The following is a 13,890-nucleotide window of genomic DNA, read 5'->3' on the forward strand; positions in this document are numbered from 1 at the left end:
CTTCTCCCAAGTAAGTAGCAATAGGAAACAAGATGAAATGGCCTCAAGTTGCTCCAGGGGAGGTTTAGACTAGATATTAGGAAAAATTTCTTTCCTGAGAGAGTGGTCAAACATTGGAACAGGCTGCCCAGGGAGGTGGTGGAGTCACCATCACTGGAGAACCATCACAGTGTTCAAAAAACCTGTAAACGTGGCACTTGGGGACATGGTTTAGTGGGCTTGGTGGTGTTGGGTTGATGGTTGGACTTGATGATCTTGATGGCTGGTGCAGCCAGTGGTAAATACTGGGGGCTAGGAGAGCACTTGGAGGCACAGGAACTGTGGGATGGAAACCTCTTGCATGGCCTTTCAGGGGCCCAAATACCAAAACTTTTAAATGTGAAAAAAGAGATTTCCCTGCCGATATAGGTAGGGAGAAAGGGCCAAGGTCTCCCTTGCTGGGAGGCACTTTCAACATTCTAATAGCAAACTTGCAGTAAAGGCTTTTCCCAGCTAAAATGTGAATTAGTTGAGTGCTCAGACACCCTCTGAGCCTAGCTGCATCCCTAAATGTTGCGGAGTTGCCTGCGAAACCAAGCAGCGCTCTATTGCAGCACCTCGGCAGTGGGACTGCCCCTCCGCCAAGCTGCCATCGTCCCCTGAGAGCACTCAGCCTGCAAAGTCCAGCGTGTTGGTGTAAACAGCCTCCGTCACTTAAGATAACAATATTTATCATTGTTTATTTGCATTTGAGGGCGTTACAGAGCACTGGGTGCTGCGGGGTGGGTGCCCGTAGGAAGCCCGTGCTCTGGTACAGGGGAGTTAATTGATAAAAGCCTTGGAGCCATAGCAGCATCTCAAGAACACCAAGGGGATGTGGGATGTTGCTCCCATCCTGTCTCTTGCAACATCGTGCCTCTAAGTAGCAATAAAATAGAGGAGTTTGGGGAACTATGCCCTAAAATGCTTCTCTAATCCTTGGGACAAACTTAGCAGGTAACAGGCCCTGTCCAGCCTGTGCTGGTCAAGAGAAAAAATGCCTCAAACTAACTTCCATGATTATCCCAACCCATAAAGCGTAATTAATTTGAGGGTCCGGGGGTTTAGTCTTGCATCAAGTCCAATGAGGCGCTTCCGCTAGCAGCAGAGGTTGCCGAAGGGGGAGCGAGCCCCCCGTGCTTCAGATGGCGTCAAGCTGGGAGCAGCACTGAGCGCTTGGGAAGGCAGAAGCAGGATTGGGAAAGAATTGTGGCAGGTTGGAGGAAGGGTTGGAAAATTGCCCCACCTTTTTTTTTTTTTTTTTTTTTTTTTTTTAAAGGTAGGTGCTCTGCAGTAGCGACCTGGGCCTTCCGATGCTTTGTGAAGCTAAGACGTGTGAACAGCAACGCTCTTTTGTGAAAAACACAAACCAGGTAGCTCCTGGTGTGGGTAAGATGGTTGGTGGCATCCCCAAAAGCAGGGCTTTGCCCAGGCAGGACGAGGTAGCCCCAGGGCAGACAGGGAGCAGCCCTACAGCTCTGCTTCACCCGAGCCAGGGCAGACCCGTGGAGTGCCCCGGCATCCAGGCAAAAGCTGCTGACTTTGGCCTGATGCTGGCTTGTGCTGGGAAAACTGCTCCTGGAGTCAACCAGGCAGAGGAATTGAGGTGGGATTCTCCCTGTCCCCAGTTTCCATCTGCCGTTGGAAGCAAAGCTGAGATTTTGGGGTAAACCCATCTTGGGAGGGTGCTGTGAGCTGGCCTGCTGGATCCTGCTGCTGGGAGACCGAGAGGGCATCCAAAAAGCTGTGGTTGCTGAGCTGGTGGCAGACCTGTGTCCCACTGCTGCCACCAACCCAGCACCTGGACAGGTATTTTTTTATTGTGAAATGCCAAGGTCTGGCTGACGGGGCGGAGGGAGCCGCAGCGTTACGAAAACGCTGCTCCGATGGAGGCTAAGTGGTTGTAGACACTGCTTTTCAGACACCATCACCAAATTCAGCATCCAGTTGCCCTAGGAGGAACTTGTCGATCCCATTGGCAACGGAATCAGCCCTTGTAGATCCTGCTTTGGGGACAAAATCGCTCTTACAGGAGTGCCCGTTTCTCTCCATCCCCATGAAGGAAGCCCGGAGCCACAATGGAGCATGACATGCCAAATCCCAGCTCCGAAACAAGAGAATCCTGCGCTGAAAGCTCCTGCAGGAGGTGCAGCCAACCCAGTAAACCCCAAAACAAGCAGTCTTGTGGCACCCCCCAAAATGTGATTTTTTTCTGCCCTTGTTTGGCTGCCTGCTCCCCGAAGGGGATACCCCAGGGCTGGGCCACCCCGGCACAGGGAGCGGGATTTATCCCATCCCCAAGGATTTAGTTTTTTTGAGCGGCTATTCAGTATTTTTTCTTCATCATTCACTACGCGTCCCCAAGTTTTCTTTACTGCACACTAGCCCAACCCTGCTCTGTGCACCATTTCCTCACGGCCTTTCCTCCGTCCTCCATCACCAGGGCAGCCAAGAGCTCCTCGGGCTTTGAACAACTCTCCCCAACGTCCCTCCGACGAGGATGGCACTGCAAGCTCCGTCTCCCGGGTGGGAACCGAGAGATTTAGAGCAAAAACTGGAGACAGCTTCTGGATACCCGCTGTGAGAGGTGTGGGGCCGGGCTGCCTTCCTAGAGGTGTGAACGTGCCGGGGCCATGGCTCCTCGCGTCCCCTGCCAGCAGCGCTGGCTCAGCAGTCTGGCAAGTGCCGTCCCGCACAGCCGATGAGCTGTGGGGACCACCGCGGGGCTGTGATGGCGGCCGGGGGCTGCAATGGGGGGGGGGGGGGGGTCACCACGGCGCCGGGGGCCGCGCGGGCGCCTCGCCCGCTTGAGGCGACGACGGGGCGGAGCCACGGGACCCGGACGACCCAGGTCCCCTGCTCCGAAAGGGGGCGTGGCCGGCTGGGGGGGGGTGCGGCGCGGTGACGTCACCGGCGCACTGGTTTGCATACGGCGTGCGTGCCGCTAAGGTGGGCGGGCGGTGGTGCCGGGGGTGGTGATTCCAAGATGGCGCCGGGCGGACGTGTTTGTGGCCGCTGGCCGGGCCCGGCCCGGCCCGGCCCTCCTCCCGCGGGCCCCGCCGCTGTGGGCAGCCTGGCCTTAGCGGGGTTAGGCGGTGGGGCCGGGCGCGGCGGGCCCGCGGGGTCCCCGCGGCAGCGAGTGGAAGCTCTCGGAGGAGGCAGTGTGCCGGGACGGCGTGGTGCGGCTCTGCTCCCAAGCACAGCTGGGCCAACAACCTCGCCGTGCTCGAGTGTCTGCAGGACGTCCGCGAGGTGAGCACCGGGCCGGGCCTACCCGCGGCGGCGAACAAAGAGCGGGGCTGCGCGCCGCTCGCTCCCCGCCGCCGCTCCTGAGGGGAGCGAGCCCGGCCCGAGCCTCTGTTTCTTATTCACCTCGCGATTTTTGTGGTTAAAAAGCGGGGTTTGCGTGCAGGCCGGCGCGGTCCGCGCTTCCCGCGCTGCGCCCCCGCCGCTGTGGAGCGTCGCGTGAGAGGGACGGGCCGGCTGCGGGGAGGATGGGGACCGTGAGACGAGCCCGTCTTCTGCCGGCAGCCCTGCGGGGTTTGCAGCTGTGGGGCTCTGGGCTGCCACCCTAGCAGCGACCTCCTGGGAGGGAGAGGTGTCGGTGGGATGGCTTTGTTTTGGCTTTGGTGCCTGACGCGGTTATTCTCTTTCCAGAGGTCCGGGGAGACTCCTGCCCCCGTAGTGCTGAGGAAGGTGCGCCTTGCTGGTAGTAGCGGTGACCTGAGAAGGTGTTTTTTTTTCAGTCTCCAATTCCCACCTGGGTGGAAAGCTCAGCTGCAGAGGTGGTTGGTCTCCAGCGCTTGCTTGTGCGTGTATGAAACCAGATCTGTACAATCCTTCTGCCTCACTTAGTTTATGCGGGGAGGTTGGCTGGGCAGGCTGTTGTTCCCAGACATTTGCTGTGAGTGGCTGAAGTGTAACTGAAGAAACCCCCACCTGAGTTGCCACCTCAGTGTCTCTTCTAGCCCCATCCCTTCATTCACTCGCTCATTGGTGGTTCTTGCTCTGTTTGAAGAAGGGGGAAGTGTTTTTGGTGAACTGCTGTGGTGTCGAGGTCTGTTTAGTTCTTGGTTTCTCTGCTGCAAAGTCCAGGAACGTCAGACTGGGTCAGTTTTAATGGTGTTTTATCAAGTGGAAATGTAGTCAGGAAGAACCTGTGCTTGTTCCTCATCCGTTATTGCAGCGACAGCAGATGGCAGTGACTTAATGGTTACTGTCCTCAAGGGGAGTCTTGAACCACTAAGTGTCAGTGACTTACTTCCGGGCTTAAAATGGAAAACTAATTTAGATTTTTATCTAACGCCATCTTTTCATTTTGGGCAGGTAGCTTAGTCAAACACTTGTGGCAGACCTTTTAAATGAGTCCTGATGCAACATTCATGACAGTTACAAAACCCTCTGATGTTTGCTTTATGAATAACTTGTCCCTTAGTGTTCCTTCCGCCTGTCTGGGCCCTTTTGGCCACCCTGTTAGGGAGGCATTAGCTCCCAGACGAGCTCAGAAGCTGCGCTTACAGGTGGTGGCTCATAGGCTAGCAGCCTGCCAAAAAGGCAAGCTCTTGTTGTTCCTTACTTTGGAGTTGTGTGTGTCCCCCCCGTCGCCTTCATAGTTTCAGTGCTTATTGGTTTTCTGCCGTCTTAGTGCGGTGGACCTTTTTATTGCCTGTTTAAGGAAGAGTCGTGTGTGCTCAGTCCCTGTGCTTGTTCTCGAGTTTTTCTACTTCCTTGGTAAAGGGATTGGAAATGCGAAGGCTTCCCTGAAGCTTTTTGGTTGCATTGAGCTGGATAAGTGTGGTCTGTCACGGTAGCTCAACTTATTTTGTCTTTTTCCCCCCTTTTATCTCTGTAATTTATTGAGTTGAAGGGGGAAGGTTTTGTTTTGGCTCAACATGTGACATTTTCTCACATTTGAGCACGTACTCATGTTCTTTCCATCTCTCTCAGCTTTGCCATGCACAAGTGGAGGCTGGCATTTAAAGTACCTTTTTTGAGATGTCTGGATTGTGGCAGCAAATGACTTCACCCACCCAGAGCTGTAAGTAACTGAGGGCTGTGGACTGAATGTAGCGCAGGGGTGGGTTAGTTTTTTGGAAATGCAAATAGTGAAGACACCGTTTACTGAGTTGGACCATCTCCTTCCGTGCTTATAGTTTGATTTTGTCCCACAAAACCTTCAGGCGTTCTCCGTAGCTTTCAGGTGAGCTGTTTTGAATTGGAACTGCCAGTTTCTCGGGATGGTAAGTACGGAGTTGTAGGGCGGAGTTGTGGGACGGAGGCTGTCCTGGGTCTCTGACCATTACTATGGCAAATGAGTAGGCAGTTAGTATTTCAGTGGTGCTTGTACAGTGCCTACAGCATTATCATCAGGTTCAGACAGCAACAGACAAAGGGATTTTTTTTTTTTTAAGGCAATGATCAGAAACCTGGAAAATGTACCTTAAGCCTCGCCAAGGGCTTTGTTTACACTCTCCCTTTTTTTCTAAGGGGTATTGACCTGGTGAGGATTCAAAGCCACCTAAATGAGGGTTGGCTTTGGCAGGTACAGGGCAGGGAAGCTTAACTCTTACATCCTTAAGGAAAAAAAAAAAGGTAAATTCTTACCCAGAGTTGAAGTTGAGCTAGCTTAAAGGAAAAATGTCTTGCAGTGTTAAGAGGTGGAGTTAATTATTAGGCTGTAACTGGGTCCTAGACTTTGTATGAGTTGAAGCCTGCACACCTGCCTTAGAAATTTCTGGACACCGTTCTGTCTCCAACTGAATTGAATGAGGAATTTACAGTGGTTTGTGGCAGATGCCAATTAATTTGGGTGGTCACGACTGATCCTTCCTCCTTCCAAAATTCATAAAATAGACGATGGAGCTATCCAAGTCAATGCAAGGGAAAGGTTGGACATAGGAGGAAGGAGTTGACATGATTACATTTTGAAGGGGGGGGGGAACAAAACAAAACAAAAAAACCCCACAAACAAAAAAAACAACAACAACAAAAAAGAGCAGCGACAGAAGAAAATGATGGCGACAAGGCTGGAACATTCCCTGAAGGTTTTTGTCCTAAGGCTTGGCTGCTTAACCGAGATTAGCGACATTTTTGTTCTGAAGTTTTGTTTTTCCTTGTGTTCGGATAGTGTAAGCCCAATTTCCTCCTGACTTTTGTAGTTAAGTCTTAAAGTACAATTCTAAATCTACTTTAAAAGTCTGATTCGCGTTTGGGTTACTTATTTTGGCATCAGCCTTTGGCTGCATCTCAGGATGTAGCAATATTTAAAAGTACCCTTTTCATCTTACTGAAGCCACGTGTGAGCTGACCAGAGGGTAAGATGGTCTCTCTCCTGCTAGGTCCTGCGCTTAACTCTCTTGTGAACAGAGCATTAAGCACGGGTTCTTAGTTCTCCATATCCTTAGCAATCTTAACAGTCACTGCACTGCTGCTTATCGGAGAGAGTGATTTTTGGGTTTTGTGTGGTTTTTTCTTTTTCAGTTTTGTGCTGTTCTTGGCGAGCTGATACTTGGGGTAGCTGGTTATGCATCAGTTTAGCTTGGCATGTTTGGCTTAATAAAAGGGATTGTCTTACAAGTCTGCTTCCTTTGGTGAGCTGGTGCTGCTGGCTTGCCGCAGCTCTGAATACCAAGGAGCAAAGGAAATACAAGGGGAGAAGTAGAGTTTGATGCAGGCTGTGCAGTCTGAGCTTGGCTCAGGATGAACTGAGGAGACTGTGTTCTACAAAGGTCCGGTTATGGGGAGGTGGTTTAACTGAGCCAGGTAGCTGAATGATTGGAAAATTCGTTTTGACTCGGTCAGCTGTGACAGTAGACGGGTACAGCTAGATTGTGTTTTCCCCACTTGCATCCTCTCCTCCCTCCTACTGGAGGAAAGGAGCTCACTCTGGCTCTGCTGCTGCTTTGGGTTGTCACGGTTGGAACGGCAGGATTTGAAGAAGGAATATTCTAGGCAAGTTATTTGTGCTGTCTTTATTTTCTAACCCAGAGGTAATGTCTAGTTGTTCTTTATAGTGTAGCTTTCCTGCATGAGAGCACCACTTTTTCGGTGGACTGTGCTTGTTTTGGTCTTTGGAAAGTGTACGCTTACTTTTGAACAAGCTTTGCAGTTACTCTTCCTGATAATAAACCCCAAAGAACTGGATGAGTAAAAGGTCTAGATAATTGCCTTTTTAGTTGAAATCCTGCCTCAATGCAGTTTTTTAATCTTCTGCCTAATGTAGTTTTAAGGTCTGTGAAGTGGGTTGCTATGGCATTAAAAAAATTCAGCTGTTAGCTGATTACACCTTGCCATCACGGAATACTTTCATTTTCTGGATGTTCAGTTTGTCAGTATCCATAGCAGTGTGTTAGGTGAGAGGCAGAGAGCCTCCCTTCCTCAGGTTCCAACTTGTAGCATAATTGCGACCTCTCTTCATCAAGACAGTAGGTGAAGACCTCCTCAGCAGAGGTGACATTCGTAAAAACTGTCTCCTGGCACGCTGGTGTCTGAATGCCTGTAGTTCAGAGCTGAGGAATTTCCTTCAGTAGTCGAAGAGGAGTCTGTTTTCTCAAGGCTGTTTGTTTGAAGGTATAGTGCCTGAATGTATTTTATTTTTTCCTTTGTATCTTGTAGCTCTTCCAGCTTTGTGAGCTTAGATTTCGTGCGTTTGCGTTGCAGTGCGTTACTCGGTTGTAACGTCTACAATTTTGGCTTAAGTCAAACTGTATGTTTGATGTCTTTAATATTGTCAGGTCTGTGGCTTGGGACTAAGGGTACATATCTGCTATCTCTTTTTCCAGGTAGCAACATAGGGACAAATGAACATGAATCATGGAGGACAGGAATGTTTATGTGCTGCATTTGTAATTGTTTGGGCCTTTGCCTGAAAGGAGGCATAAGAACTGCTGAGGTGACAAGAAGGTGGTATTTGTTGTAATGAGTATCCATGGTTTCTCTGCATGCCTGAAGCATTTTACTCTGTTGCAGTTAGTGGTAGAACTGTGTGCTCTTCTGTGAAAAACTTCTTGTAGTTTCCTGAGTTGATTCTCAGGAGTTTTGAGTGTCTTCTAGAGAAAGCAGCTGGTTCTGTTGATCCAATGAAGTCCTTCATTGTACGTGTACTAATAACACGTGTATTAATATTAATTAATAACACGTGTATTAATATGATCCTCTTATTGTTGAGTGGAGACAGGCTAGTCAAAATCTGGTCTCCATTTATATAAGGTCTGGAGTAAGTGCAGGTGGAGAAAAGTGTTGACTGAGTTTTATATATGTATTGTCAAGCATTTTATATTGCTAGTCACAGACGACGTGATGTTGACCCTGCTGCTTTTTGATTGTTACTTTTGAACTGGTGTTCCGAGCACTGTATTTTTGGTGCTTCAGTACCTGAGACACGAGTTGTTGGGTCTCCCACCATAGCACAGCTACTCAAACTCTGGGACTTTGGGCAGGTGCTGCCTGCTATCCCAGCTCGCATACCTGTATCGACTTGAAACAATTTAGCTTTGCTGCAAAAGGCCAAATATTTTCTCGAGTCTGAATTCTAAAGGCTTTTGTAGTCACTGACTGCTGCACCTGATTCTTGCCACAGTCAGGCCAGAAGTAGGGCGCAGACTTGCAAATAAATACTGGTTTTCTTGAACTCTTTGCAGAAATGGCTCAAGAAGAGATGGAAGTTGACCTTCAGCCAGTGGCTGGTTACTCTGTAGAGAACATCAGGACGCTTCCCACAGAGCCCTCTGGTGACGCAGCGCTGTCGTCCCATGCACCAGTGCTCGGGGAAGGAGGAGGCAGCGTTACAGTTCTTCCTGCTGATGGTGCTGTTGTCATGCCAAGTGCCGGTACGGCAAGGGCAGCAGCTGCTGAGCCTGACCAGCAGCCAAGACCTTCCTCGGCTCTCAACAAACTGTGAAGGCTACAAGGGGCATTTGATCAGAATCGGCCATTGCCAGAGGTTACGCAACGTGCACGAGTGAGGAGAGCTCTCGGGCAGCAGAGACTTGGTGGTTCCCAGAGGACTGTCAGTGCCAGGTAAAGCAGAAATGAAACTGGCTCTGCACTGCACTCTTATCAAGCCTGGCGTCAGTTTAAAACTGCCTTGCTTCCTGGCTTACAGAGCCCAGCTCAGCCGAGGTGTGTGGTTGTGGCCAAATTCTGGGCAGCTCACATACCTTTTAAGCTCAATAATGGCACAGCGCGCTCTGATCTCTTCTGGCAGGATCTTTGCTCTTGTTAAGTGAATCCCCCCCATTTCTTGTGTTGGCAGTGGTGTTGTGGACTTCTGAGCCCTTCTGTGCTTTCCGTCTCACTTGCAGAGCTTCTGCTCATACCGTTCCCTCTGCTCTGCCAGATTCCGGTCAGTGCCTCCTGCGGCAGTGCTGAGACTCGGCATCTGCAGCCAGCATTCAGCTCAGTGGAGCTTGTGCTCTGTTTTGCATTTCACCTTTGATTTGGGGACGGCCTGATTAAATTTTCTGGTGACAATTACTGCAGAAACTTCCACAACCATGCAAAGTAATATTTTGTTGTTGTTACTTCCAGGCAAAGAAAAAAGATATTCTGTGTTTAGTATCATCTGTGATGGGTTTAAAGGGGGATGAGTGGGGATGCTCTCCAGGCAGAAAGAAATCCCCATTTCTGGTTGGTTTGGGTTTTGTCTCATCTTTGTAGCTTTTGTAAATGTCAGGGGTGAAATTAGAACTAACGGGTGCACTGCCTTTAAAGTCAGTGAGAGCAAGAACTCCTCTCCTCGCAGGTGATTCAGCAAAACTGTACAGTTTGCCCTTGGATTGCGTGTGAAGGTCACTGTAGTTGTTGGAGCTAGAAGGCAACCTGAAACAATTAGCTTTTGAATCTGAAGGATAATTGAGACGATAGCTGAACTGTTGGGGGAGAGAGGGGAGGATGTTTCTCTCTAGGGATGAAGTTCCAGTAGAAGGCAAGAGGGAAAGTCGAAAGACTAGGCACGAAGCAGTCAATGGAACAGGACTCTGATACAAGGCTTGTGCATCTGATATTACCAGCGGCTGTGAGAACCAGGTCAGGTTCTGAGGTGAGGTTGGAGGTAACAGGTGGGAGTTCCTTAGGCTCTTAGTGAATGATACTTACGGCATCTTGGCTTTTCTTCTCCCCCCCCACCCCAAAAGAAGACCTTCCTGTTGCAGTTGGGGCCTGGGAATTTTACCACAGACAAGCGTGGAGAAACATTCTGAGTCTTTAGCTTAGCTGAAATAACTGTGGCTTTTCTGTCTTGCTTTTCTGGCCTCAGGGCAGCATTGGACAGTTACTTTGAACTCAGCAGGACCCAAGAGCCGGCTACAGGACCAGTTCCGCGTCTGGAGCCCTCGTACAGTGTGAGGCACAACCGGGAACGCAGCTCGGACGAAACAATAGAAGTGAGCGACTCCGAGAGCAGCAGTTCTGCTGAGGAGGAGGAAGCGGTGGAGGCTGCAGCACCGCCGTTGCTGTCAGCCCAGGAGACACCTCCAGCAGCTGGCTCAGGAGGTTTGTGCTGTAGTTGAGCTATGTAGAGACTTGTTTCCGAAACTCATCCCGCTGCTTCAGAACTCGGTGGGGCGATCCTTTTGAGCTTCACATCAGACAGTGCAACAGACAGAGTGTTATACCCAGAGCTGACCGGAGCGGGTTGCCACCGCAAGGCTTTCTGGGACGCACTTCCGCAGAGCTACTGTAACGTTAAATACACTCTTTTTGCTATTTGCAGGCTGCTGCTTACAAGTAATCCTGGAAATGTTCAGAATAACTTCCAAGTTCAGAGATTAGTACTTGGAACACGTCCTCTGTTATATATAATGAAGGAATATTACAGGAGACATCAAGTCATGTGCCTGGAGATCAGCAGTGCTCTCAGTTTTCAGAGAAGGATCCAATTCAGTTGTTTTTTTTAATCGTTTGGGATTTCAGTCTGCTTCAGTTTAGAGTTCTCTTTTTATCCCTCTAACTTCTTACGACGCTTAGCTGCGGAGGTAGAGATACTTAGGGCAGTTGGGCTTTTTGTTTGTCTTTTTTTCTTTCCTTGGCTTTTTCCGGCTCACAGTCCTTTATCCGGACTGATGTTCACAGGCTGACACGCACTTCAGTGGCATTGTTTGTGATGAACATGTGCAGTTGATGTACAAGTGGCAAATGGTTAACTTGGTAGAGGATATGAGAACAAGATTAGTTTTTAGGAATGTCTTTATGCTTTGCTCTCCGCCCTTAGTTTAGTTTTTGACTGGCCAGCCCACCTTGACAATTTTTTTTTTTCAGGGTACATCTATGAGGTGTCTTTTGAACAGATTCGTTCTGCTTGCTCGAGCTAGTCTTAGACGTGACAGGAGCTCAGGCTGTTAAGTGCTGTCTAATACTGCGTGACGTGAACATGTGCTCTCTGGGTTTTCTGGAATTCTCTTGTCTTTTTTTGCTGTGTAAGCCACTGGTTCCTGTTCTGCCTGGAACCACAGAGGCTGAAAACTTGACAGACGTTAGCCAGGGTTAGGTGGTACCTCCCCACTGGATCGAGCATACCTGTCTCGAATACTAAATGTGACTAATAACTTTTGTCAGGAGGTGGGGGAGACAGTGATTTCTGCGCCTTTTTTAGTATGCTAGTGGTGGTGATGCAAACGTAGCGTTTCTCTGTGCCCATGCTTCAATAGAAGGGCTAGCGGAGGCCCACCACAAAAACATATGGCCCAGCAGAACTGATAGTTTGGATAACTGCCAGCTGGAGAACTGCTTAAGTCAGGGTGAATGGACAGATAGCATATGGTAAATGCTTTCTTGGCACGTGGAATATGCATGCTTAGATCCTTCGTCAAAATAACTGCTTCATATAGGTGTCCATCTTCCTCTGGGCATAACGATGCAGGGTTGTATCCTTAAATCAGCCTAACTATGGACCTGTACGCAGATATGTTTGTTTCTATGCTGGGGACCACCGTCTCTCGGCATTGCGGTGTGGACACCTATTTGGTTACACCTGCATTGAAAGGTGGCTCAAGGGACAGGCAGGGAAGTGTCCTCAGGTAAAATGGATGCTTCTGTGCACTGGAAAGGACTTGCTACCGGGTAACTTCTGCTGCTGGTGTGAGCCCTCTAACTGTTGCAACTGCTTGCTGCATGAAGACTTCACCTTTGCCTGCTGGTAGAAGTAACAAAAACCACCATTATTCTGGTGTAACTAGGCCAGGAACAACCAGCGCTGCGTTAAAGGGAGGATTCTGACTTGGATTTTCTCCCTGAAGTGGAGCGTTTGTGCGTGGCAACTCAGAAGTTTGATAGTTCAAGTGCTAAACCTGCAAATGGTTTCAGAACACTGCACCGTGATCCTGGAGGGTGGGAACGGCAGACGGATTCCTAGAAGCAATTAGCTAAGCATAAAGATGGGCATTCTCTGATTGAATAGCACAGAGCTGCTGTGCGCGGCGCTCTGTATAGCGAGTGGCTTGAGTGCAAGTTACTGTGAAATTGCAGCATTCCTGGTCGTGCCAGTGACAGCTGCAGGCTGCCAGGAAAGCTGTCTTGGCCACTTACTGCTGTGCAAGGCAGTTCTTTAGGAAGGGAGGGGGTTTGTCTGATCTGAAAGTGTTGCCCGCAATATCTTTGTGCTCCTAAATGCTAGAGGAGTCTGCATTTTAAGCACACGTAGTAACGAAATCTTCAGCGGAGGTTACTTGTTCTGAGTATTTGTTGCCTCTTTTCTGATCAACGAAGTATGTTTGCAAAACAGTAAGCTTGCGGATGCCGTAGTTTCTTCCACATCCCAGCTCAGGGAGGTGTTATCCCTTCTTTTTAAGGTGAGTCTAGCGTACTAAATGGTCACAGCCAGACGCACACAATTATTGAAATATCTGCCTCCCTGCGTATCACTGAAATCCGGGGGATGTCAGTGTTTCATACTGGCACTGGAATGCTTTTATGGATTTGGGCCTATGGGATTTGATCAAAGGAATGTGGTATGTAAATAATGGAGTTGGAAGTATCCTCAGGGGTTCCCAAATCCTTGTCTGTTGGTGGAGCAGCCAGTCTTGATGTTTGCAGAATACAAGTTGGGCTGGTGTTTTGTTTTACATCTCTCCCCCCACCCCGGAACTTACCTGACCATGCTGTGTCGCTGGTGCTTTAGCAGAACAAATGTAGTGGGAGGCATTATTAAAGGTGCAGTAGGATACACGACCTAAACTGTTGTTGTAGCCCCGATGAGAGCTCTGGTGTCTATATGAGGGAGTGTCTTGCAAACATGCTGTGGTATGTTTGTGTTTTTGTGGGTTTGTTTTCAAGTAGGCAGTCCCTCCCTGCAGAGCTATAAGGATTTTTCAAAATAATGCAGCTTGTAGGGATGCATAGTTTGAAGGGTTGAATTCTTGGAGATGAACTGAACTTGTCTTTCGTTTCAGTGCAATAAGAAAGCGAAACGTTCTGACATTGTGATCCTGTATGCTCGTACTTTGAAAGCGCTGGATACCAGTGAACAGGAACGCATGAAGAGGTATGGAGTCTCGGCGTAAAGATACGACCTCACTGATTGCATGCCATTGAAAGCTGCAGCCTGACTTCTGCGTCCGGCTTTAATTTCCTGTGTTGTCTAAAGCAATTGTGCATTCCCTTGGGGTTTATCATGAGTCTGGCTGTCTTAGCAAACCAAGGCCTTGCTGTGTTGCACGCGTCTTACCTGGAAGGAGAATTTTCTCTTGGAATAGAATTCTTGAGTTTGTGCTTTATAGCACTGAAATAGCAAAAGCTGTCTTGTGCTGTATCCTGAAATGTCATCACAGGAGAACACAGAATCATAGAATCATTTAGGTTGGAAAAGACCTTTAAGATCATCGAGTCCAACCATTAACCTAGCACTGCCAAGCCCCCCAGTAAACCATGTCCGTAAGA

The sequence above is a fragment of the Phaethon aethereus genome (assembly GCF_964289735.1).
Source record: "Phaethon aethereus genome assembly, chromosome: 13".
Taxonomy (NCBI): Eukaryota; Metazoa; Chordata; class Aves; order Phaethontiformes; family Phaethontidae; genus Phaethon; species Phaethon aethereus.